We start from the raw sequence: 26,971 nt of genomic DNA on the forward strand, positions 1-26,971 counted from the left end.
GGAGGCAGATTTCAATGAAAGATTACAGATTTTTGTTAGAAGATCCACAAGTTCAACTTTGAGTTCTTTCAGAACTCTCGGATGTATGCCATCCGGACCCGGTGACTTATTAGTTTTTAATTTGTCTATCAGTTATAGGACCTCCTCTTTTGTCACCTCAATCTGACTCAGGTCTTTCAATACCCCTTCCAAAATTAGTGGTTCTGGGGCGGGCAAAAAGTTCTCATCTTCCATAGTGAAGACGGAGGCAAAAAATTCATTTAGCTTCTCAGCCATTTCCCTATCCTCCTTCAGTAATCCTTTTACCCCATGGTCATCCAAGGGCCCCACTGCCCCCCTGGCTGGTTTCCTACTTCTAATATATTTGAAGAAAGTTTTATTGTTGGTCTTTATGTTTTTTGCAATATGCTCCTCATAGTCCCTTTTTGCCTGCCTGATCACAGTCTTGCATTTGATTTGCCACAGCCTGTGTTTACTTTTACTAATCTCACTTGGACTGGTTTTCCACCACTTAAAGGAGTCCTTCTTACCTTTTACAGCTTCCATTACTTTGTTTGTTAACCACGCAGGCCTTTTCTTATGCCTGTTTGTGCCTTTCCTAACTTGTGGTATGTATTTTATCTGAGCTTCTAGGATTATAGTTTTAAATAGCATCCAAGCTTCCCCAAGGGTTTTGACCGTATGTACCTTTCCTTTCAGTTTCCTCCTCACATGCCTCCTCATCTCAGTGTATTTACCCCTTTTAAAGTTAAACGTGGTTGTGGCGGTCTTTTTGGACAACTCCCTATTTATACAAACGGTGAAATCAATAACATTATGGACTCTGGCAGACAGTCCATACTGTTTGTCACCATCACAGTGGACAACTCTGATCCATTACCCGGTAGAAAAATAGAAGCCAACCCTTCATCTCTTTGAGACGAGTCCTCCCGAACCAGAGACATTCCATCTCCTGTTGGCTTTCCCCCAAGATTTAGTTTAAAAACTGCTCTGCCACCTTTTTGATTTTAAGCGCCAGCAGCCTGGTTCCATCCGGAGACAAGTGGAGACCGTCTCTTTTGTACAGCTCCCGCTTCTTCCAGAAAGCATCCCAGTGCCTAACAAACTTAAACCCTTCCTCCTTACACCATCGTCTCATCCACACATTGAGACTTCTAATTTGCGCCTGTCTCTCCTGCCCTGCACATGGAACAGGTAGCACTTCCGAGAAGGCCACCTTGGAGGTCCTGGCCTTAAGTCTCCCGCCAAGCAGCCTAAATTTCTCCTCCGGGACCTCACGACTGCATTTCCCCACATCGTTGGTGCCAACATGCACCACGACCACAGGCTCCTCCCCAGCACTGTCTATCAGCCTATCTACTACACGCGTAATATCCGCTACCTTCGCACCAGGCAGGCCTAATGAAGAGATTTTCAGAGGCCTAATGAAGAGATTTTCCTCCCTAGGTATTAGAACTAGTCAGCCTGTGATCTTTCACCCTGCACAAATGCCACCGTTTGCCTTCCAGCAAAGATGATAAAATACCTAGCCTGTGTTACTGAGGGATCCATGTGTTCATTATGACAGATCAGGCCTGTCCTGTTTTCAGTTTGCCCAACACTCCACTTTATGGACATGGACACACCATGTCCCCATCTCAGATGGGAGGAGGAAAGAGAGAAATAAACATACAGATGTCAAACCTTTGCCATCTCTTACACAGTCTCCTATAAACCCAGTGGAGGGTGGATTAATGAAGTATGTCCCCAGTCTGCAATCTATCACTTAGTGCACTCAGCAAACAATTTGTTCACTCTACCATTTTAAGGGGCCATGGAAAAATATCCTGGAATCCTAAATTAAAAAGTTTATTAATTAAACCTTTCTTTGGCAAGAGTTTTGAATTGACATCCCACTTTTTTATTGGGCCTAAAGAGGAAATTCTTGGCTTTTGGCAGCCCTAGAAATATGATTGCTGAAACAGTATGGTTCTGTTAGCCTGTCAGTGGATCAACTGGTCAATTTATCACCTTTTGCCAAGTAGAGATACTGGCTGGGTGGCTGATCCTTTTTTAAAGGAGGGAAGATGCCCTGATATTTTCATTGAGTGATTAGGTAGTGAGCAACTTTAAAAAAAAATCCCTATATTCTGCAATGTATACTGGCTGAGGCCCATGTGATTTGCCAGGTTCACCCAGTAAGCTTCAAGGCCTTTATTCAGATGCAAAGTTCTTGCCCAGGAGAGGCCATTCATACATATCTAAGATTTTTGAGAGATCAGATCTAAAATAAATGATTTTCAATTTGTCTTTGAAAAAACCTCCCAATCTCCCCTTTCATGTTTATGGCTATATGCTCATGTATAGTATTTAGACATGTCTGCAATTTGATTAAAGAGATTTTAATTGATTATCATATATTTGCCAATTAATTGATTAAATATGCATGCTCACAAAATATTTATTTATTTGTCTGTCTGTTTATTTTTGGGATGCTTCAGTGCCATTTTTCTCTGCAATAGGACCCAGAATGGTTTACAGAAATTCCCATACTAGATTAAAAATATAGTTTAAGCAAGCAAAACAAAAAGATACAGCAACCATATTTGGGGGGTGGGGTGTCCTCATTCAAGGTGTGAGCCTTGGACCTTGAATGCTAGCCCTTTGACCCTTACCATTCAGCTAGCACTAAATGACTAACATCTCTAGCCAGGGCTTTTTTTAAGCAGTTCCGGCTGGCTTGGCATTAGGGGGTGTGGCCTAATATGCAAATGAGTTCCTGCTGGGCTTTTTCTACAACAAAGCCCTGCATGAAACAATAGTGATTTCAGGGGGTGTGGCCTAATACAAAAAAAAGCCCTGCCTCTAGCTCCACCTAGACTAAAGTACCTGCAGACAAAGGAAAAACCAAGTCAGGCCAGATTAAATCAGCTGCATCTAGCAGGCTGTTCCTCCTTGCCACTAACACTTGCGATTACATCCAACTCCACACTAAGGGATCTCCTAGTATTAAGGAGAAGAAACAGCGATTGTAACTCATCTCTCCTCTGGTCTTAGTTTAATTCTGGATCCTCTCCTCCATATTGCAGCTTCAACCATGTGTACTTACAAAACAGACCCCCTTAACATCCATTAAACTAAATTTAATTTCACCGATATGGTTAAAGATGTGGTTGCATGCTGAGGGGTGTGTTCAAGTCCACAAAGAGTAGTTTTGACCTTGGTTCTTTTCAGAATTGTTTGTTATGTTTGCAACTGATTCCACTAAAATAGCTTAGAAAGCTGATGGCAATTCGAACATAAATAGTTTTATAAGATTCTAGGGTCAGCAAGCTAGAAATCTCTGCAAAGCTCTGAGCTGCTCGTAGAGAAAATCATTTAATCCTACAGAGGATGGTGGCCTAGAGAGTAAAAGGAAGAAAGAAAGAAAAAGAAAGAAAGAAAGAAAGTTAAGAAACCACAGATGTTTGAACTGGTAAAAATCACCATGTTGTTTGATTTCCCTTGTTATTCTTCTGTAACTAAGCTTTCTTTTGTGGAGACTATGCTGTGTGGCCCAATGTATATTTCCTCACAATTCCAATTACTTTTTTTAAAAAGACAAAAGGTGATATTATTCAGAATACTTAAAATTGTTTTCTCATGCTTAACTTCAGGAGAAGTATTATGGGAATACATGGTAACATTTACTTGTGATTTAGCTGTAGAATAAATCATAGCATAACTCCTTTCCCAGCAGGGCTTTTTTTAAAAAAAAGCAGGAATGCACAGGAACATAATTCTAGCAGGCTTGGTGTCAGGGGTGTGGCCTAATATGCAAATGAGTTCTTGCTTCCCTGGAAGATTCATCTATATCCCTCTATTGTTTTTTCTGCCTGTGTGTGAAAACTGTTTTTCTTTCTTTTCTTGGTTTTATTTGGTGCCCCCCGGGGTGGCTCGGCAGTGCTGATGTTGTTGGACCTATCGGCGGCGTTCGATACGGTCGACCATCGGTTACTGACTTGCCGCCTCGCCGACGCGGGGATTCAGGGGCTAGCCTTGCAGTGGCTTTCCTCTTTCCTTGAAGGTCGGGGACAAAGGGTTGCGATTGGGGGGGAGCTATCCCGGAGGCACACACTTAATTGTGGAGTGCCCCAGGGAGCGGTTCTCTCCCCGATGTTATTTAACATCTATATGCGACCTCTTGCCCAGATTGCCCGAAGGCATGGGCTGGGGTGTCACCAGTATGCTGATGACACCCAGCTCTATCTACTTATGGGCGACCGACCTGTCTCCGCCCCAGAAAAACTAGATTGGGCATTGCAGGCCGTGGCTGAGTGGCTCAGACAGAGTGGACTGAGACTGAATCCTGCGAAGACAGAGGTCCTCTGTTTGGGCCGTCGTGGACCGGGGGGGGGGGAAATCCCCCTGCCGACTTTTGACGGTGCGCCGCTGACGGCGGCGGACAGGGTCAAGAGCCTGGGGGTGCTGTTGGAGCCGTCCCTAAAGATGGAGGCTCAGATAGCAACCACTGCCAAGTCCGCGTTCTTTCATCTTAGACGGGCAAGGCAGTTGGCCCCCTTCCTGGACCGCGACGACCTAGCAACAGTGATCCATGCTACGGTCACCTCGAGATTGGATTACTGCAATGCCCTCTACATGGGGCTGCCCCTGTGCCGGACCCGGAAATTGCAGCTGGTGCAGAACGCCGCGGCCCGGCTGTTATTGGGCCTCCCAAGGTGGGGGCACATCCGGCCGGGCCTTCGGGCTCTGCACTGGCTTCCAATAACATACCGAGTCCGGTACAAGGTGCTGGTCATTACCTTTAAAGCCCTATATGGCCTGGGACCTGCCTACCTGAAGGACCGTCTCTCCCCACACGTTCCCCAGAGAGTACTGAGGTCTGGGACTCAAAACCTTCTCACCATCCCCGGGCCCAAGGAAGTCCGTCTCAAGACAACCAGAGACAGGGCCTTTTCTATAATGGCCCCCACATGGTGGAACCAGCTGCCGGAAGAGGTGAGGGCCCTGTGGGATCTTACTCAGTTCCGCAGGGCCTGTAAGACAACCCTTTTCCGGTTAGCTTATGCCGACTAGATAAATGTAGCTTATCAGATTTTAGTGAAATATACTGGATAGTTTTAATGTTAAGATTTTAATGTTTTTAGGTTTTTTAAATGTTTTGACTTTTAAATGTATTAACTTTGTACCTTGTTTTATTGTTTTGTCGTTGTTGTGAGCCGCCCTGAGCCACTCTGTGGGAAGGGCGGGATATAAATTATAGAATAAATAAAAAATAAATAAATAAATAAATAAATAAACTGCTGTTAGCTTTCCTCCCTGGTTGTGTTGCTATGCGTGTTTGTGTGTTTACACTTTTTATTTAAATATTTGCGTATACCTTATTTTAAATGCTGTTTGAAATATCTTGACATTTTCATGTTGAAATTTTTTTTTAATGTTTGCCACTTTCAAGACCATATTTGGGTGGAAAGATGACACAGAGATGTTTTAAATAAATAAATATCAGGGGATTTTCCAGTAAGGGGTTTCCTGGGCCTTATGGGGTCTGAGCTAGGAATTTAAAGCTGGAACTGAATCCCATTTCTGTTGCTTTGGAGAGTTGGACATACATGGTCCAATTAACGAAGGTCTTCAGCCTTAAGGAAGTATGCCATCATAGACACATCCTATCCCTGCTCATAGTTCTTCTTTTGAAAGGTAGGAAAGCTTCACTCAAACTATCCTTACCTAGCCATGAAGCTTTCTGAGTGTTTTTTTTAAACAATGCTATTATTCATATTTTTATGCTCTATTTATGTCTGTTTGACTGATTGTAGTTGACCATATACAATACAATACATACATACTACTACTAAGCTTTCTGAGTTCAGCACTGGTGTGGGAAATAGCTTTAGTATAAATACAAAGCTGGGATAGGTATGACCTTTCCCAATGTGATCTTCCCCAATATAGGAAGAGGTGTGTGCTGGTAATTGGGGATTCCTTACTCAGAGGGATACAGCCCAAAGTGTGCTGACTGGACTTGTCATCTTGAGAGGTATGCAGTCTACTGGGTGAATGTATCCAGGATGTGACAGAAAGGGTAGGAAGACTTGTCAAGCCCACGGATAATTATCCTTTCTTGTTGATGCATGTGGGAATAAATGATACTGCTTGGCACAGCCTGGAACATATTAAAAGAGTATGTGGCTCTGGGTCAAAAGATGAAGGATCCGGGAGCACAGGTTGTGTTTTCATCAGTTCTTCCTGTCAAAGGCCATGGTTTAAGATGGGGAAGAAGAATACTGCAGACAAATGATTGGCTACATAGATGGTGTCAAAAGACAAGGTTTGGATTATTGGACCACGGCTTACACTTTTGAGTTAAAGTTCTTCTATCGGGTGATAGTTTGCATCTCACAAAAGTAGGGGGGGAAAGGTGTTTGGTAAGAGTCTTGCTAACCTAATACAGAGGGCTTTAAATTGAATTATATGGGGGACCAAGACAAAAATTCAAAGCCTAGTATGATGCCAATAACGGGAGATAAGAATGCTAAACTTTTGAGGAGAGTGGCATTTATGGTAGCTAACATTAACTCACAGATACGTAAGAAAACAAAAACCTCAGAGTGCATGAAACATAGATTCTGATGTCTCTAATGCACTAAGTATGGGAAATAAGCAGGAGGAACTGGAAGTCCTAGTATAGGAAGAGGATGATGACCTAATAGGAATTACTGGAACTTGGTGGGATGACACTCATAACTGGAAAATTAGGATTGAGGGATACAATTTATTTAAAAGGGATAAACAAATAAGGAAGGGTGAAGGCATAGCATTATATGTGAAGAAGGTATATACTTTTGAGGAAATACATAAATCTGAGCATGGCGGTTCAGTTGAAAGTTTCTAGATAAAACTAAAAGGAGTAAGAAATAACAGGTTTAGATGTGACTGCAAAATTTTCCAATCTTACAACAGATTGCCGAGCTCTCAAAGAGAAGGGATGCAATGGGTCATGGCAGATTTCAATTACTGGGACATCTGCTGGAAGTCCAACTCTGCTAAAAACAAAATGTCAAATAAATTTCTGACTTGTCTTACTGACAACTTCATATTCCAGAAAGTAGTGAGGAGAACAAGGGGATGTTCTGTCTTGGACTTGATTCTCACCAACAGGGAAGAACTGGTTGACAAGGTGGAAATAGTGGGCACCCTGGGTAGTAGTGACCATGTGATTTTGGACTTTACAGTCTGGGGGAAGGGAAAAGCTGTACATAGTCAGATGTATAGGCTGAACTTCAGGAAAGCAAATTTTGACAGGAGTTATGCTGGGTAAAATCACATGGTCAGGAAATACTTAAGGGGAAGGGAGTTCAAAAGGGATGGGGGTTTCTTAAAAAGTGAAATATTGAAGGCACAATCACAGAAAATTCCTATGAGAAGGAAAAATTGGAGAAGCCTAAAGAATACAAGGTGGCTCCATAAACAACCCTCTAAAGACTTGAAAAATAAAAAAGACTCATTTAGGAAATCGAAGGAGGGGCTTATAACCAAGGATGAATACTGTATAAACAAATGACCAGCGCTTATAGAGAAAGAGTTAGGAAAGCTAAAACTCAGTATGAGCTTAGGTTAGCAAGAGAAGCTAAAAACAACAAAAAGTAGTTCTTTTATTATGTACAAAGTAAGAAAAAGAGCAAGGAGATGGTAGGTCCATTGCGAGGACAGAAAAGTGAAATTGTGATGAACAGGGCTATTTTTGTAGAAAAAACAGCAGGAACTCATTTGCATATTAGGCCACATGCCCTGATGCCACCATTGTTTCACACAGGGGTTTTTTGTAGAGAAAGCCCAGCAGGAACTCATTTGCATATTAAGCCACACACCCTGTTGCCAAGCCAGCTGGAACTGCGTTCCTGTGTGTTCCTGCTCAAAAAAAGCCCTGGTGATGAAGGAAGGGCAGAACTGTTCAATTCCTAGTTTTCCTTTGTCTTCACTTGTGAGGGAAACAGTGCTCAACATGTCAAAAACAGAACATATGATGAGGGAAGGGAGTTGCAGCCTAGGATCACCATAGGGGTAGTACATAAACTCCTAGTTTCTTTAAATGAAACTAAGTCCTCAGGGCCACATGAACTGCATCCAAGGATACTAAAAGAACCTATGGATGTAATTTCTTAGCCTCTGTTAATTATTTCTTTTAGAATCCTTGGAGAACAGGCAAGGTGCCAGAAGACTGGAGGAGAGTAAATATTATCCCCATCTTCAAGAAGGGCGGAAAGGAGGATCCTGGTAACTACCGACCTGTCAGCTTGGCATCTATACCTGGAAAAGTTTTAGGCCAAATCATCAGTCAGTCCTGGAACATGGGTCTCTCAAGAACAAGTCATGCCAGACTAACTACTAACATTATATCTTTAAAAAAAACAAAAAGAAAACACCATGTTACTACCTTGTATCAGGGAATGCTGTAGACATCATTTATCTTGATTTCATTAAGGCTTTTGTTAAGATTCCAAATACTGTTCTTGTTGACAAGTTGGTAAAATGCTGATTGCCATTTTGGGGTCAGGCAGCAATTTTTCTCCAGGCCAGTTTGGCAAGGGATCCTGGAGGGTTTTTTTTTTTTTTTTGGGGGGGGGGGTTGCCATCTTTTGGGCATACAGCAGGGATCACTGGGGATGTATGTGTGTGTGGGGGGGATATATTTGTGAAATTCCTGCATTGTGCAGGGGGTTGGACTACATGACCTTGGAGGTCCCTTCTAACTCTATGATTCTATGACCTTCTAAAATTGAACATGTTCACGGTATATCCTTTATAATATTTCATGTATAGCTCCAACCCACTTCAACTCTGATCTGATCATCTTGATCTCCAATTCTAAGAGACATGTATCCAAAACAAAAATCTCTTTCCTGTTTCACAAACCCAGCCTGAAGTTGATGTTGATGTGTAAAAAGAAAAAGTGTGTGTCAAAATTGTTTAAAAACATTAACAAACATCTCATTAAGTAGGACTGCATATTTCTTTCTTTCTCTCGATAAATAACTACTTATTCTATCTAAAGATTTACATATTTTACCTGAAGGTTTGGAATACTTGATTGACTATGAATTTGTCTTAAAAGCATGGCACTGGCTTTGTAAAGGTTTGGCCACATCCAAATAGTTACTTGCACTGAAATCCCAGTGAAATCAATGCAGTTTAAATATGCATAACTCTAATAATAATAATAATAATAATAATAATAATAATATTTAATTTGTATCCCGTCCTCCCCGCTGAAGCAGGCTCAGGGCGGCTCACAACACAGGGACTTCAGCAATTAAAACAATACATATTATAGGTACATACATATTATAAATCAAACATTTATAAAATTAATCATCATTGGGGAGGGATGGTGGCTCAGTGGCAGAGCATCTGCTTGGGAAGCAGAAGGTCCCAGGTTCAATCCCCGGCATCTCCAACTAAAAAGGGTCCAGGCAAAGAGGTGTGAAAAACCTCAGCTTGAGACCCTAGAGAGCCGCTGCCAGTCTGAGTAGACAAGACTGACTTTGATGGACCGAGGGTCTGCTTCAGTATAAGGCAGCTTCATATGTTCATGTGTAATTAAAAACATTCTAGGATTAGATTAATATTAAAAACTTGGTCTTCTAGGCTGTGATGTCTTTCTAAAAATACAGCTAATTTTACAGTAGCTATCAACTGCTCATTTTGCATTTCTTAAACATACATAGCCAGTGCTATGGTTGATTGAACTATTCCAACCAATCTGAGGTACAGCAGCCTTGAGTAATGGCTTGATCTAGATCAGCTTTGGTTGAGTTTCTATTCCAGTATGGTGATAGTTTACAACTTTCTTACTGTAGCTTGTCTTAACTGTAACTTATATTATGTTAGGATGACTGTGGATCCATTGGTCTTATTTTTAAAATGCCCCCTCCACCCAAGGACTGAGTAGACATAATGTGTGCATTCACACTGTGCTAAATAATGTGCTTTTCAAGTAGATTTTTGCTATTCTTACACAGTAGAAATCCAGTTGCAAAACACATTACTCAGACTGATTTCTCACTTGCCTTACACCACTCTCATGCTCCTCTTCTCAGCAGGGCTTTCATCCAATTTCACGCTATCTACCCCAGAGTTGCAACTAGCTTCGCCTTTTTTGTGCAGCAGAAACTTGTTTTTAGAGGTTTCTGTTTGATGTGTGAAAAAGGCGAAGCTAGTTGCAGCCCCCGGACAGATAGTGTGAAATCAGATGGAAGCCCCACTGAGAAGAGGAGCATGAGAGCAGCATAAGGCGAGTGGGGAATCGGTTTCAGTGTAGTGTGAATGTACCAGTATAATTGGTGGGACAGGAGTGAAGCAAGTACAAAATCTGTAGGACCAAGAATGTGGCAATACCAACAAATCTTTGTTAGACTGCCACTAATTTAGAATTTTGCTGTTCAGATCAATAAAATAATAGCCAGTATGAAACACTAACAGCTAGTGTAAGACAGAACTTTTATTAAAAATTGAAGTTGATAGTTGGCCATGTGGGTCAATGATGGATTGGAGCAAAGAGATGGTTCTTCATTCTCACACAGCCCAAATAGTTTGTTGTAACACTAATGGCAGTAGATTAGATTGAACTGGTAGCATCTTTGTTTATGGGCAATCTTGCAAAAATTCAATGTAAACCTGTTTAGCACGTATTTGTGGCTGTTTGGAATGAACCAAACAGGCTGGGTGATCAGTCCATGTCTAACTTGCACCTTTAACCTTGGTAAATTTAAACGTTTGCAGCAAAATTTGTCGGTGATGAATGGAGCACAACTAAAATCGAGTCTGGCATAATTTGAAATAAAGCCATCTCATTTTAAGCACTGGCTGGTGGATAGTATTCCCCCAGTACAATGTGAACTGGACTACTGAATGGCAGGAGTGCAGAGGAGACCAAATGTATGAATCCTGTGCTAGCTCTGTCATTCTGGCTTCTTTATCTTTGGATAAAAAGAAATTCCTTATAAATACTGTATCTACATATGATATTTTTGAAGTAATAGAATGCTAATAGGATTCATTAGCAGTTGAGATACAGTTTATTAGTCCCATGTCATCTCTCCTGCACAAGGCCAGTGAATTCCTTTTTAAACATCATCCAGATTATAAGGAAAGCTTCTTAAATATAAAAATGATTATTTTCACAGTGTTATTTTTCTTTCATCTTCTAATTAGGCCCCAGAAGGTTCAAGAGAAGTTTAGGGAAGTTTTAAATTAGCAGATTTTCAGAGTTTACTGCATTTTATTCCTTGCTATTAAGTAGTCCGTAACCCCAGGTGAAGCCAGCCTGGAAGGTGACTGTTTTCCCTTTTGCTTTTTATCTCTCTGCAGCCCTGATGATGTTACACAACTTTAAGGCTGACAATGAAGAAATTGAAATTGTTCAAGATTTCTGTTCCTTGGCTCCATCATCAACCAAAAAGGGAAACTACAACCAAGAAATCAGAAGGAGACTGAGACTGGGAAGGAGGACAACCATGAAAAAGCTAGAACAGATCTTTAAGTATAAGAACGTGTCACTGGCGACCAAGATCAAGTTAATGCATGCCATAGTATTTTGCAAGGAAGAAAGCTGATTCATTTGAAATGGTAGTTTTACAAATACCATGAACTTCCAAAAAGACAAATAGGTAGGTTCTAGATTGCATCAAGCCTGAACTCTCCCTAAAAGCTAAAATGATCAAACTGAGGCTACTGTATTTTGACCACATTATGAGAAGACAAGACTCACTGGAAAAGACAATAACAATATGAAAAGTTGGAGGCAGCGAGAAAAGTGGAAACTCCAACATGAGATGGATTGACTCGATCAAGGAAGCCACAACCCTAAGTTTGCAAGACCTCCAGGGGGTGCTTTTTGTCCTCCCATGACTCCTTTTCTCTCATGGGCTGAGAACAGGTGGGGGGGGAGAGAAGGGAGGTTGCTTCTAGCCATTTCCTTTCTGTTTCTTGACAGCTTTGACCACACACCTCACCACTTGCACCTGCTCCAAGAAGCCTCTTACCTTCTCTCCTTCACACCAGTTGCTTACTGGATAGGCCAGATCTGTCCCTCTGGCCTTATGTGTGATACCCCTGAGTCTGATACCCCTGAGCATCAGACTACGATCTGAGAGATTTCATGTTTGAATCCCAGTTCCACCGTGGGTGATCTGGGTCCAGTCACACAACAGGATTGTTATGAGCATGAAGTCAAGGAGAGCGAAGTAAGCCAGTTTGGGTCCCCATCAGAAAGAAAGGTAGGTACAAATGGAATAACTAAATAAACAACTAAAACTTAAGATTCTTGAATCATGGGCTCTCAAACCATGTTTGAGAGGCCTGGGTTCAGAACATGGTTGGAGAGCCCATGATTCAAGAATATTGTTGGAAACAGCACTTGGTCTGCACAGTGCTTGGATGTGCCACTCTGAATTTCATGTTGAAAAAAGGCAGGGTATAAATGTAATGAATACATAAATAAGAGACACATAACTCAGGTGGACAGCAGAATCTATATCAGGTTTTGCAATCAATTCAAGAGTTTTGACAGAACAGAATTGATACACAACATTTTGGAGGAGTACCAAACAGTGCTATGCATTCCTAACTAAAAGAATTACAAGAATTGTACCTATTTTTCAATCTTATTGCTGTAAAATATACTCTGTGTGTGTGTGAAAGAGAGAGGGAGAGAATACATCCTTGCCTATGCTTGTGCTGCAATAGCCTTTAAGGTTCTATGGAGTCTGGTTAGCTTTGCACACTAATTGTATTAGAACACATTTTTAGTCCAGTGGCACTTGTAAGACCAACAGAAGTTTATTTAAGGTATGAGCTTTTGTGTGCAAGCACACTTCCTCAGATACACCTGGATCTACTAACTATATTGTTATTTGTTGCAGAGATTGGGGTTACATGTGCCTTGGCCTTTCCGACTTCTATGCTATGTAGGTTTTAAAATAGCTGACTGCTTTTCCTTGGTTCAGTTATCCCCTAAGTCTTTGCTTTCTTTCTCACAACCTAAGTGTAACAGTCAAGTAGTGCCTTCTAAAAGTACCTTCTGCCTGAATTCCTAGTCTCATGGCCTCCATGTACCAGTCTATAGCCTAAACATCTCAGAATATAGGGCTTTTTTTGTACAAAAAGTCCAGCAGAAACTTATTTGCATATTAGGCCACACCCCTTGACATCACCATTGTGTCACACAGGGCTTTGTTGTAGAAAAAGCCCAGCAAGAACTCATTTGCAATTTAGGCCACACCCCCTGATGCCAAGCCATCCAGAACTGTGTTCCTGTGCATTCCTGCTCAAAAAGAAAACAGAAAAAAAGCTCTGAATAAGTACATGAGGTATGATACTTTCTGTACAACCTAGAGAAAGAAATTATATATCTTTGTAAAAGATCATTGCTGAGCTGTCAAACACTGAGAAGGAGCGGTCTGGTTTTCTTCCATGAATATCCCATTCCTGATTGGCATCTTGCAGTGAATCCTTTAGATGAGCAGAATGGTATAAGTGGACAGTCCTTTCTACCATTCGAGGCTGCTTCTCCAACATCCCTTTCTGAAAGGCTTGGTGAGCAGACAAGGAACATTCCTTTAATTCATTTTATTGTTGGAGTGTTTTCTTCAGACTCTAATGGATTACTCTGATAGCTATACTCTGTTTTTTTCCTTTGGACAATAAATACTGTCTTGGCACTAAGTATTCTAGTTTGGACTGTTTTTCTCTCCATACTGGCTTCAATCCCGGGGTAGTTCCACACTGACCCCACAAACCCAGGGGGTTTGAGGTGTAGCCCCCAGACTTCTCCAACATTGTTATAATTTCTTGGGCAATAGATGGGGAAATAGAAGGTGAGAAGTCAGCAGAGAAAAAGCATAAGTGATTTGTACAGCTTTCTACTCAAATATGCAACAGAAAAAGTTGTTCACTGCCTTTGTGGAGAGAGAAAAAGATGTGATGTCCCCTCATGTTTCTCAATATATGATTTCTCTTTCCAAAACTTCACTCTTCTATGGGAATCATGTATTCCTGCTGTTGTGTAATATGAAGATGCTTTGCTTTTATCCACTGAGCTCAAAATGGCAAGGTGTTGTACTTTTTAAAACGAAGAAGGTGGCAGAACCATGGTTCTCTGAGTGTGAAGCAAGCAGACAGTTCTAAAACAAATAGATACTATTTTTTTCTGGAAATGGGGAAAGAAAGCATGGTGATCCAGCCCTGCTACCACACTTCTTAACTAAATGTAATACTTTCTCCACACACAATGATTATCATGTTCACTGGATTGCATTGCTCAGCTGGCTACTTAGGATAAGTGTCAGGGACGGGGATCTGTTGGGGATGTGATGTCTGAAATAAAGACATTCCATTACATTCTACACAACTGTAATGTTCTCAGACAAGCAGCAGTTCTTTAAAAGAAGGAAAGTCCCTTAAGACAAAGGACATCTGGCAACCTTATCTGTGCCATACAAAAAATACAGCTGCAGTTGCGGCATAGAATAAATTGAAAAGCCTTCTAAAATGTGGGCTTTTATTGAATTAAATATTAACATAAATAACAAACTGACTACAGAATTGGATGTGGTATTGATTTAAATATTTAATCTGGTAAAGTATGGAGGGGAGAACTGCCAGTGGTTCATATTGCTCAGCCCTGTCTGCTGCAAATGTTTAAGGTTTCCTCCAAATGCCTTGAAAATTAAAGAGGCAGATCAAAGGATTTTGATTAAGAATTTCCAGGGCCCTCGCTGGTGCATGGTGGTGATGGATGGGGTAAAATTCACAAGTGAAGATGCTGCAGCATTTCATATACTGTTAGCATCTTGAAGTATGAGCCTTGTATTTACCTACTTTTCTCACAAAGGACTTTGTGGGAATCTGGGCCACAGACTGGGCAAACTCTTTGTTTCTCCTCCTGCTTGACTCTTGAAGTGGCCAGGAGAACTATATTGGGTAATATGGAGGGGGTCTGTCTTTCTCTGTGACTGCAAAGTGAAGCAGTGATATATAGGTACCCTCTTATTTATACTGGAGTAGTCCAACTATATGAACCTGCATGAAAGTCAGCTTAGTGTGCCACCATTCAATGAAACCAATGGTGGCCATGGAAGCAGCGAATGTTTGAGGCTGGTACCAAGTAGGGGTGTGCAAAAAAAAAAAAAATCGGAAATAATAGGATTTGGAAATATACGGAGCCAAAATATTCAAAATACCGTATATTTCCAAATACCAGTACTCGGAATAGCCGTATATACGGTAGATGTATGGCTATTTCCAAATATACGGCCCCATTATACTCTATGGCCTTTGAAATCAATGGCAAAATAGGGTATATTGGAAATGCCTGGAGGGGAGGGAGTTTGAGGGAGAGCCCCCAAATTTGAAGGTGACCTGCAGGGGACTCTCCCCTAAAAACTCCCCAAGTCCCAAAAAGACTGGGCCAGGGGGTCCCATTTCAGGGGCACCCTCATTATACCCTATGGGCCATTGAAATCAATGGCAACATAGGGCATAATTAGAGGCTACGGGCAGGGGGTTTGAGGGAGAGCCCCCCAAACTGCAGAGAACTCATAGGGAACTCTCCCCTACAAAACTCCCACGTCTCAAAAAGATTGGGCCAGGGGGTCCAATTCCTGGGGCACCCAAAGCCAAACCTAACTTCACACCACAGAATCTCTATAGGACCCAAATGCACTACATCCATCTATCTACTCTATGAACCCTGCTGGCCTGGAACCAATATAAACCCAGTTGCCAACATCACTGACACACAAAACACAATCTGCTGCAGCAAACCCAGATGCCAGCTTTCCAGCCCTGCCCCAAACAATGCGGGGAAAGCTGGCCAAGCACAACAAGCATGCTGGTTCTGGGTCTCTCATCCAGATGCCAGCTTCCCTGACACAGAACATGCAATCTACAGATGCCAGCTCTCCAGCCCTGCCCCAAACCACACAACTCTCAAACAAGAGAAGCGGTGGACAGATCCAAACAGATCACTGAGAAAAGGCCAAGAAACTCAACTGTTAAAAAAGTGACCTTTTCAACTATAAAAAAACCTCAGGCCAAATCAGTCAACAACACCCCCCCCCACACACACACACACAAACAGAACCAGGAAAAGGGACAACAGGACAGGATGCAAAACCAACAACAACAGATCCAAATCACGGAGAAAAGGCCACTGTTAAAAAAGTGACCTTTTAAACAATTAAAATTAGGCCAAACAGCCCCCCCCACAAGAACCAGAAGAGAAAAGGAACAACAGCAGCACAACACACCAGCAACAAATCAAACACAAATCCTTTTAAAACAGTAAAAAACTTGACTTTTAACAATACTCGAACTTTACCAACCCCTCCCCCCAAAAAACCCTTCACCCTAACCCCAAGAAATCCAAGCCACCCAAATCAGGAAAAGTAAAAGGATACTGCACTTTTTAAAGTCTTCTCATTAAAGTAAGATATAGGCAAATTGGCAACCCCCCCAACCCCCCCAAATCTGGATAAGTAAAGGGACTCTGAATCTTAAAAAGTCCTTTTACTAACTAAAATAAAAACAAGAACCCCAAGACTGTCTTACCTTAGATGTCTTCTCTTCTCCAGGCAGGTCAGGCAATGCTGAGAGAGAGCAGCAGCAGCTGAGGCCAAGGGCCAGCACAACACAATCTCTCTCTCACACCAACACCAACACACTAGCAATGGAATGGAGTCCAGCCAGGCAGACTCCTTAAAAAGGTTCTCTGTTCCTACACAGAGCAGTTTCAAAAATACCACTGCTCTGTGATTGGCCAGAGAACACTGTTTACTTGGATACCCAAGTAAGCAAAAGAACAACAATGTTGCTGATGGCCGGGGGATTAGCTCAGCCATCAGCTACTCAACAGCCCTGCAAAACATGCATTTGCAATGCATTTTGCAAATGCATGCTTTGGATTGGCTGCTGGGGCTCCTCTCCCCCTCCCCCTCCTCCCCTGATCCCAGGGAGGCTATGGGAGAGGCAGGAAAAGGCTTCCAAAGGCGGGAAAGGAGGCCAGGAGCTCCCCTGAGACTGCAGAAGCTCCTTTCCTGCCTTTTCTATGGACTTCCATATACTTCCAAATATTGATTCGGAAGTATACGGGGAGCCGTATACAGCTCCGTATAATGGCTTCCAATTGGATTCGGAAGTATACGGCGCCATATACTTCTGAATCAGGGGTGATTTGGTGATCTATGCGGTTCGGTCGAACCGAATGCACACCCCTAGTAACAAGTGTGCTTGGTTTCTAGCACATTTATATATGTATGTGTTCACTCAGGCTTTCTGGTTGGTTTTTTAAAGTATTATTATTGTTGATGCTATTATTCTGAGGTTGCTAAGAGATATTCAGTTATTAAATGATGTATATGTTACTTTCTTTAGTATTTGATTACTTTGTGCTGGCATTATTAACTCTTCATATTGTTCTGTTTGTAAGCTCCCTCAAGTGCCTTAGTTGGAGAGCTCAAGATAGAAATGATTACAATGCAGGAATATGCCTATAAATCAAGGGTGGGGAATCTTCATCCCGAGGGCCATATACGGCCCTCAAGGTCACTTGGTGTGGCCCTCGGGGATTGCTAGGCCGAACCGAGTCATCTGGCAGTCTCTCTGGGACCTCACTGGCCAGCGAGGATCGTGAAGCCCAGCCGCACTGTGCAGCAGCCCCCCTAGGGCCAGGAAGGGATCACAGGGCCCAGACATACTGTGCGGCAGCCTCCCTGGGACCTGGCTGGCTGGCCAGAATTGCTGTGGCCCTGCGGGACCTGGAAAAGTTACTGTCAGAGTTCAGTTGGTACTTGATTATCCCAGATGGTGTGGACTAATATGCTAATGAGTGTGTGACCTAATATGCTAATATGCTACTGAGTTCTTGTTGGGCTTTTTCTACAAAAAAAGCCCTGGACTTGTGCATTTGTATAGGACAGTGGGCAAGGGATGTGTGTGTGTGCCAGACTAGGCTCTCCTCACATGACTTCAAACAGAAAAACAATTATTTGCATTAATTTTGCTGGCCTGAATCATTCTCCGTCGGTGGAGCACTGTTTTTTAAGTTGATAATTTTTATGGCCCGTGAATTATGTTATAAATATCCATATGGCCCTTGGCAGAAAAAAGGTACCCCTCCCCTGCTATAAATGCTAACACTCATTTTCATCCACTTTCATATATGAAGTGATGTATATTTCTTTTCTGTAAAGCATCTGGTCACTAGAATCAGTTACTATTGTTCCAATTCTACAGAAAAACCAGGACTGAGAGAGAAGCAACTTTCAAGATTGCATGCTTGAGATTGGCTTTAGGTCCCTTTTTGTCCATTGTATCACAGTGGATCCTAATGTCAGTGTGCTTTTGTGTGTGTGTGTAGAGCTATGTGAGATGTGTGTATTACATAGGTTAGGAAAGTGTTAGAAGAGACAAGGTGCTAATGGCTGACTACTCCTAATCCTTGGTATGGATGAGTGATACCCATTTGTAAGTAAAGAGTAACTCTTGATATGGATAAATGATGTCCATTTGTAAGTAAACAGCCTTGATGTTCTGTGACTTAGAAAGTTGTTGACCAAAAGGAAACTCACCAAAATATTAATATCAAAACCATAAAAGACCAGTGGGGGAAATCTCCATCTGCTTGAAATATGCATAGCTTTAGTATTTCCATCAGCTATATAAAATCTAGTTTGGGTTGTTTTGTTGTTGTTGGTTACACATACATTGTGAACATCTACCAGCTGGAAGATGAAAACAGAAATATCTGCATATTTGATTACGGATTGATTTTAACAATGATTGAATGGCAATGTTTGGATCTTTAGTGAAGCACAAAGAGCAAAATTAAACAGAAAGGGGGACATATTTAGCATCTGTGGGTTCATGTGATGTGGTTTTCAGGGGAAATATTGCAAAACCAAAAGAGGGCTAATGATACTCTGCATTGTATTTTGTGGTCTCTGCACATACAATTTGAATTTGAAAAGTATTCAAGAGAATAACATGTTCTAAAACAAGGGAAAATAAACAAAGTTGAAGTTCAAGAGACACTGCTTTGTGCAGAGACTGAGCAGAGAAAAGAAGGAATGGACAATCAAGGATAGCAGCTGGAACATAAGCTTTCACAAACATGACTAAATCAGAAATGGATTTGAAATGAAAGAGCTGGCAAGTGTTGATTCAATTTTTTCATTTGATTTTTGCATTTAAAGATCTGGCTTTTTAATGAAACAAATTGAGGAAATTGACAAATGTTGAATTTCAGATGTGAAATGTTGTGAGCTGCCAGTGTCCACATTAGAAATAGTAATAGACAAAAGCACCTTTTTCAAATCCTAACTGGATTGCACATTGAGAACATCTTCAAATGCTCCAGAAACACTTTGCTTGCTAATAAGCACTTTAACATTGTTCTGATTTGTATTGCTAATGCCCATTCATGCCTGTGGCTGTCCCTGACTTACCGTCACCAATCCAACCAATGTGCCTACTGGGTGGAGGGGGGAGCCCTTAAAAATAGGTATTCTGTTATTAAGCAGTGGAAAACTGCATGGCTTGTCTCTCTGACTCTCTCAAAGCATTCCACCTCCAAAGGGAGCTGATTCCACCATGTTGGGGCCAGGGCCGAAAAAGCCCTGGTCCTGGTCGAAGCAAGGCAGACATCCTTTGGGCCAGGGATGGTCAGAAGATGTTGGGTGGCCAAACGTAATGACCTCCAGGGCTCATATGGGGAGAGGTGATTCCACAGGTATGCTGGTCCAAGGCTGCGCAAGGCTTTAGACGTCAGTACTAATACCTTGAAGTGGATCAGGTACTCGATTGGTAGTCAGTGCAGACTGCACAGCATCGGCCGACTGCTTGCCTGGACAGGCGATTCAGTCAGTAATCGTGCTGCCACACTCTGCACCAGCTGGAGTTTCTGGGTCAACCTCAAGAGCAAGCCTGCATCGAGCAAGTTACTGTAATCCAACCTGGAAGTGACCGTTGCATGGATCACTGTAGCTAAGTCCCGAGGAACCAGGAAAAGTGCTAGTTGCCTGGCCTGCCAGAGATGGTAAAAGGCAGACCGTGCAACAGCTGTGTCCTGGGCCTCCATAGAGAGGGTGGCATCCAGTATCACACCCAGGCTCCTCTCCTGAGTTGGCACAAGGGATGCACCATTCAGAGTGGGGAGCCGGATGCCTGATCCCAGCCCCCCACGACTCATATACAAGACCTCCATCTTAGTTGGGTTAAGTTTCAGCCGGCTCAACTTCAACCAACCAGCCACTGCTTCCAACGTCCTGGTTAGGTGGTCTGGGGTAGAGACTGAATCAACAGATGCAGCTGGATGTCCATCAACAGATACAGCTGGATGTCATCTGCATATTGGTGACAACCCAGCCCAAAACCTCTGGCAATCTGGGCTTGGGGGCACATATAGTTGTTAAACATCATCGGCGAGAGAATAGCTCCCTGTGGTACACCACACTCTAGCGGGTGACACAGGAAGGATTGCTCACCGATTGTCACCCTTCGTCCCCAACCACGAAGAAAAGAGGAAAAACCACGGTAAGGCCACCCCCTTGAACTCCAATGTCGGCAAGGTGGTGGGTCATTAGATCGTAGTTGACCATGTCAACCACCGTTGAAGGATCTAAAAGCAATAGCAGCACTGCCCCACCTTGATCCAGGTGCCTTCTATGGTCATCTGTAAGGGTGACCAGAGCAGTCTCCATTCCATGGCCAGGGCGGAAGCCAGACTGGAAGTGATCGAGGACAGATGTGTCTTCCAGGAAAACTTGAAACTGCTCTGCCACCACTTTCTCAATTATCTTGCCCAGAAATGGCAAATTAGAGACTGGGCAATAATTGGCCAGGACCAAAGTGTCCAAAGAAGACTTCTTCAAAAGCGGATGCACCACTGCCTCTTTTAGATTGGCTGAGAATACCCCTGATGACAGGGATAGGTTAACAATCTCCGCCAAGGGCCCCTGAATATCACCCCCACCTGCCTTGACAAGCCAGGATGGGCGCAGATGGGCACAGATCCAGGGGACAAGTGGTGGGCTTCACTGCAGCCAAGATCCTGTCGACATCCTCCTGAGAGAGACAGCTGAAATGGTCCAACATGGGACCCGAAGACGGGCAACAGACTTCCAGTTCCTGTACTGTATCAATTGTGGCTGGGAGATTACGGCAGAGAGTTGAGACCTTATCTGCGAAATAGGTCGCAAAAGCCTCACAGCCAATGTCCAATTCCCTAAATTTTTGATTACCTATTGGCACCGTAGTCAATGATCGAATCGTTCTAAATAATTGAGCTGGGCACGATTTCACAGATGCAATGGAGGCTGCATAGAAGTCTCTCTTAGCGGACTTCACTGCCTTCTCATAGACCTTCATAAATGTTCTATAGGAAGTTCTAGACTCTTCATTGTAAGATCTCCGCCACACTCACTCTAGCCATCTAAGCTGCCATTTCATCCTCTGCAGCTCCAAGGTATACCAAGGAGCTGCTTTGGTGCGGTGGTGAAGAGGGCTAACCAGTTCCTCTCGACCATAGTGGCTAACCAGTTCCTCTGGACTGCCAACAACAGGGCAGAGAAACTGGGGTTTTCCCCTAGTTTTGCCTCCTGGCTCTGAGATTCAAAGGCTTAGTGCCTCTGAATGTGAAGGTTCCCCTCAGTCATCATGGCTAGTAGACATCCTCCATGAATCCATCTAATCCCCCTTAAAATTGTTTATTCCTGTGGCCATTACCAAATTCCACATGACTAAATCAGAAATGTGTGTGTGTGTGTGTGTGTGTGTGACCTGACCTGAACCTACTGCCCACCAATTTCATTGGATGCCCTCAAATTCTGGTATTTTGGAAGAGGGAGAAAAAGTTATCTTTGTCAACCCTTTCTACCCCATGCATAATTTTAAAAACCTCTGTCATGCCCCCTCTTAGTCTAATAAACTGAAAAGTCATAAACTCTTCAGCCTTTCCTCATAGGGAAGGTGCTCCAACCCTGTCATCATCTTGCTTGCCCTCCTCTGTACTATTCCCAGCATTACAGTGTCCTTTTTGAAATATGATGACCAGAACTATATACAATATTCTCAATGATGTCGCTCTACAGATCTATACAGGGGCATTACAATATTGACCATTTTATAACCAACCCCTTACCTAATAATCCCTAACATGGAGAGTTTGCCTTTTTTCACTGTTGCAGCACACTGGGTTGACACTTTAGCTAGTGGACAGTGCAGTGTTAATTGTGATACTGAACTTTAAATTGTTTATTATGTTTTAATATTATGTTGTTTATATGCTGTTGTAATCTGCACTGAGCCTGCTTTCAAGGGAGGGAGGGGTAGAAGCCAAATAAAATAATAATAAAAATAATATGTACTATGACTCCAAAAGATCTTTGCCTGTCTCAGTCTCAGTAAGATGGACCTGGTCCATCTCATTACCAAGTAAGCCTTCTCTGACTTCCGGGGGAGGAAAATGCTGAGCTGAACTGCTTCTCATAACGGGAGCAGGCTGGAACTTCTGTTCGGAGTAGTGGAAGGCAAATTAATGCCTACTGCCTACTTTTCTCAGAGATTAGTCCAAGATATGCACAGAAAACTTTGAGGAGATTTACCTTGGCTAAAAGGGAGTCCCAAGGGGGGCTCCTTTGAGGCTTTGAGGGGTCTCCAGAGAAGAGACCCCATTTTCATCATCTGTAGAAGTTCTCAGAGTCATTTATTTGACATAAACGCAACAGAATCCTAACCTTCTTGGACATTGCTAAACATCTAAAGCTACAGAAGACCGGTATGGATCTGGATAATTGGCAGAAAAGGTACAGATTACTATCTTTCATTCCGGGACTATTTACAGTTAAACAGAATAAATTCAGAAGGTGGGAAATGGAAATCTAGAAAGCTTGGAAGAAGAAGGGAGGAAGAGATGAAATTTGGGCTTTGTAAATTTAAAGGACAGAGCTAAAAAGTGGAAAGGAATTTATTGTTTGGTCTACTTGCAGTTTTGAAAAAAGAGCACCATCGTCACAGACCTGCAGCATATGCAATCAACACAGGAAGTACATCAAGTATTGTGAGATCTCTTTACCAGTGAAAACGAGATTTGGTGGCAAGCAAAGCAGGAAGTAGCTGACAAAAAAGCCTACTCTAGGATTATAATACCAGTGAGAAACATCGGTGGCCATTGCAAGGAGGTCAAAATTGAAATAATATTTTTAACGTGTTTGGGACATTAAAAATTGTTGGAAATAATTGAGATGATGATAAGAGGATAAATACTATTGGACATATTGTTTATAATGGACTTTAGAAGCCTTTAAAAGAAAAAACTGTTTTAGAGAGAAGCAAAAAGTCGCAACCTCCATTTTGAAGGATTTTAAAACTTAAAAAATGAACATCTCAGTCTGGGAAGCTCTGACGACGGCGAAATTAGGCTTATTGTAAAAAGCAAGCTCTAATCTTTTGAACTTGATAGTCAAATTTCAAATTGGTGAGACCAAAATTTTCGGTGTTTTTAAATGTCAGAACATAAGCAAACCCGTACAAGGGCTACTTCATTGGAGAAAATGCAGGATCAATTAGAGACAATGGAGGCCAGAATGATGAAAGGCATGAGAGAGATGATAACTGCATCAAAAAAAAATTATAGAAGAGATTAAAAAAGATATGGAAGATCTCAGAAATGAGACAGAGGAAACATCTAAAAAAGTGCAGAAGGTAGAAGGGAGAATGAAAGTACATGACTCCACCTTGTTGAAAATACAAGAAAAAGTGACAATCTATGACTGCAAACTGATGGAGACTCAGATACGTCTGAGAGGAGAACCTGAAAAGGAAGATGGTGACCTGAAAGAATATATAATAAAAATAATTGCAGAATTTTTAGAGGAAGATCCTGAAGAGACTAAGAATATGTATGATTATATGTATAGAGTGAACTCACTCTATGCCAAGAAAAATAATTTACCAAGAGATGTTGTCATAAGATATATGACAAAAGAAATGGTGGGAAAGATCATGAACAAAAACTGTGAAAAGACACTGATAGTGGGAGGCAGCAGAGTAAGAATTATGTAGGAGTTGCCAAGGCAAGTGATAAATGATAGAAGAACATATAAAAAACTGACAGAAAAATTACGGGATAATGAAATGAGGTTTAGATGGATAATTCCTGGAGGTTTGAGCTTTGAACCTCAGGGGGAAAGAATTACAATTACAAATGCACAGGAACTGCATAGATTTTATGAAGAACATAAAGAATTTGCACCATGATGGATTACAAATTATTGTCTTGGAATGTAAATGGACTAAATCCCCCACAAAAAACAAGGGCAACGTTTCATTGGATTAAAAAGCAAAATTGTAATATAGTTTGTTTACAAGAAGTGCATATTAAACAAAAGAATTACAAATTTTTATGGAATAAACAATTGGGGTTAGAATTTTTTTCATTGGCTGAACAGAAGAAGGGGAGTGATTTTTTTTTATATTAAACAAGAATTGGAGCCAAAATTAGTGTTTAAAGATAAAGATGGAAGATTTGTAGCAGTAGAAATAATATTAAATGCAAAAAAACCCCATTGTTATTGGGACTGTATGCGCCTAATGGTGCAAAGGATGCTTTTTAAAAAGACATTATACAACAACTTAATGAACTGACTTATGACCAAGTTCTGATAATGGGAGACCTTAATAGAACAATTAAAAACTCATTGGATAGGTCTGGGGGGGGGGGTGGAATAATAAAGAAGGAAAATTGCCAAAGTCTTTTTTTGAATTGGTCAAACAAGAAAATTTGGAGGATATATGGAGGAAATTTAATCCTGAAGTGCGGGACTACACCTTTTTTTCCAGCAAGACATAAAACTTTTTCAAGAATTGACATGTTGTGGGGCACTAAAGATTTAGGTCTTATAACAAGGAAAATAGAGATTTTACCTAAAATCGGGGCTGACCATAACCCAATAATGTGGATTACAAAATTGTCTAAAAAGTTGAGAAGATGGAGATTGAATGAAGATTTACTACAGAATAAAGAAATAGTGACATACCTACAAAATGAAACTAAAGCTTTCTTTCAGATGAATGACAAAGAAGATATAGAATTTCAGATGGTCTGGGATGCCTATAAAGCAGTAATGAGAGGAATATTGATTACTTTGAACAATAAGGATAAGAGAGCAAAAGAAAAAAAGTTGTTGGACATTCAAAATGAAATAAAGAAAAAAGAAGGGGAGTTGAAAAAAAACAGGGAAAAAGAAAATTATAAGAGAAATTACAATACTACAAATGCAAATGAGACATTTGTTAAATAAAGAATTGGAATGGAATTTGAAAAGACTGCAGCAGAAATCTTTTGAGGGAGCAAATAAACCTGGAAAGTATTTGGCTTGGCAACTGAAGAAAAAGAGATAAAATAAAATTATTAATAAAATTGTGGTAGATGGAAGAGAGGTGGTTAATCAAGAGGGAATAAAAAGAGAATTTTTGAAGTATTATGCCAAGTTGTTTAAAGGTGTTATAATAAAAAAGAAAAGATGGATGAGTACCTACAAAAGATAAAAATAGAACCCTTAACAGAAAATATGCAAAAAGTTTTGAATGATCCAACTGAAAAAATAGAAATTGAAGCAGCAATTAACGCAATGAAAATGGAAAGGCACCTGGACCAGATGGATATACAGCTAAATATTTTAAAACCTTTAAAGATGAGTTAATATTGAAATTGCAGAAGTTGATAATAAGAATAAATGGGAAAATACCAAACACATGGAAGGAAGCTATTATTTCATTGATTCCAAAGGAAGATAGAGATGTCACGAATGTAAAAAATTATAGACCAATTTCGCTATTAAATAATGATTATAAAATATATACAAGAATCTTGGCAGAACTTCTTAAACAACATTTGATAAATTTTATAAAGGAAGATCAAGCGGGGTTTCTTCCCAAAAGGCAAATAAGAGACAATATTAGAACTGTTGTAAATATTGTAGAATATTATGAAAGACGTCCAGAAAAGGAAGTAGCATTATTCTTTGTGGATGCAGAGAAAGCATTTGACAATTTAAATTGGGACTTTATGTTTGCAGTAATGAAGAAAATGCAGCTGGGAGAAAGCTTTATAAGAATGATAAACACAATATACACTGAACAACGTGCAAGGCTATGTATAAATGCAGATCTTACAGAAGATATGATTATTAGCAAAGGTACAAGACAAGGCTGTCTGTTTTCTCCATTGTTGTTTATAATGACTCTTGAAATATTACTGATGCAGATTCAAGAAGATAAAGAAATTGAAGGATTAAAAATAAAAGGATTTACTTACAAATACAGAGCATTTGCAGATGATATAATGTTTATAAATGAAAATCCCATACAAGTTACACCTCTGTTGTTAGCTAAAATACAAGAATATGGGGAGTTAGCGGGACTTTTTATTAACAAAGAAAAATCAAAACTTTTATGTAAAAATATGCAAACTAACAAGCAACAGGTCTTGCAGAGACTGACGGGCTGTGAAGTTACCTCTAAGGTAAAATATTTGGGGGTGGAGATAACAATGAAGAATATTGATCTGTTTAAAAATAACTATGAGACACTATGGCGTAAAATGGATGAAGATATGTTAAAATGGAATAAACTTAATTTGTCATTGCTGGGTAGAATAGCTGCAATTAAAGTTAGTATTCTACCAAGAATAATGTATTTGTTTCAAACTATTCCCATTGTGAAAGACAGTAAACAATTTGATAAATGGCGAAGAAAAATTTCAGAATTTGTGTGGGCTGGGAAGAAACCAAGGATCAAAATGAAAATTTTGACAGATGCAAAAGAGAGAGTTGGATTTCAACTACCGAATTTAAAATTATATCAGGAAGTAGTTTGTTTAGTGTGGATAAAATAATGGATAATGCTGTTAAATAAAAAACTCTTAGCACTGGAA

Source organism: Heteronotia binoei, chromosome 6 (genome assembly GCF_032191835.1).
Source record: "Heteronotia binoei isolate CCM8104 ecotype False Entrance Well chromosome 6, APGP_CSIRO_Hbin_v1, whole genome shotgun sequence".
In the NCBI taxonomy this organism is placed as follows: Eukaryota; Metazoa; Chordata; class Lepidosauria; order Squamata; family Gekkonidae; genus Heteronotia; species Heteronotia binoei.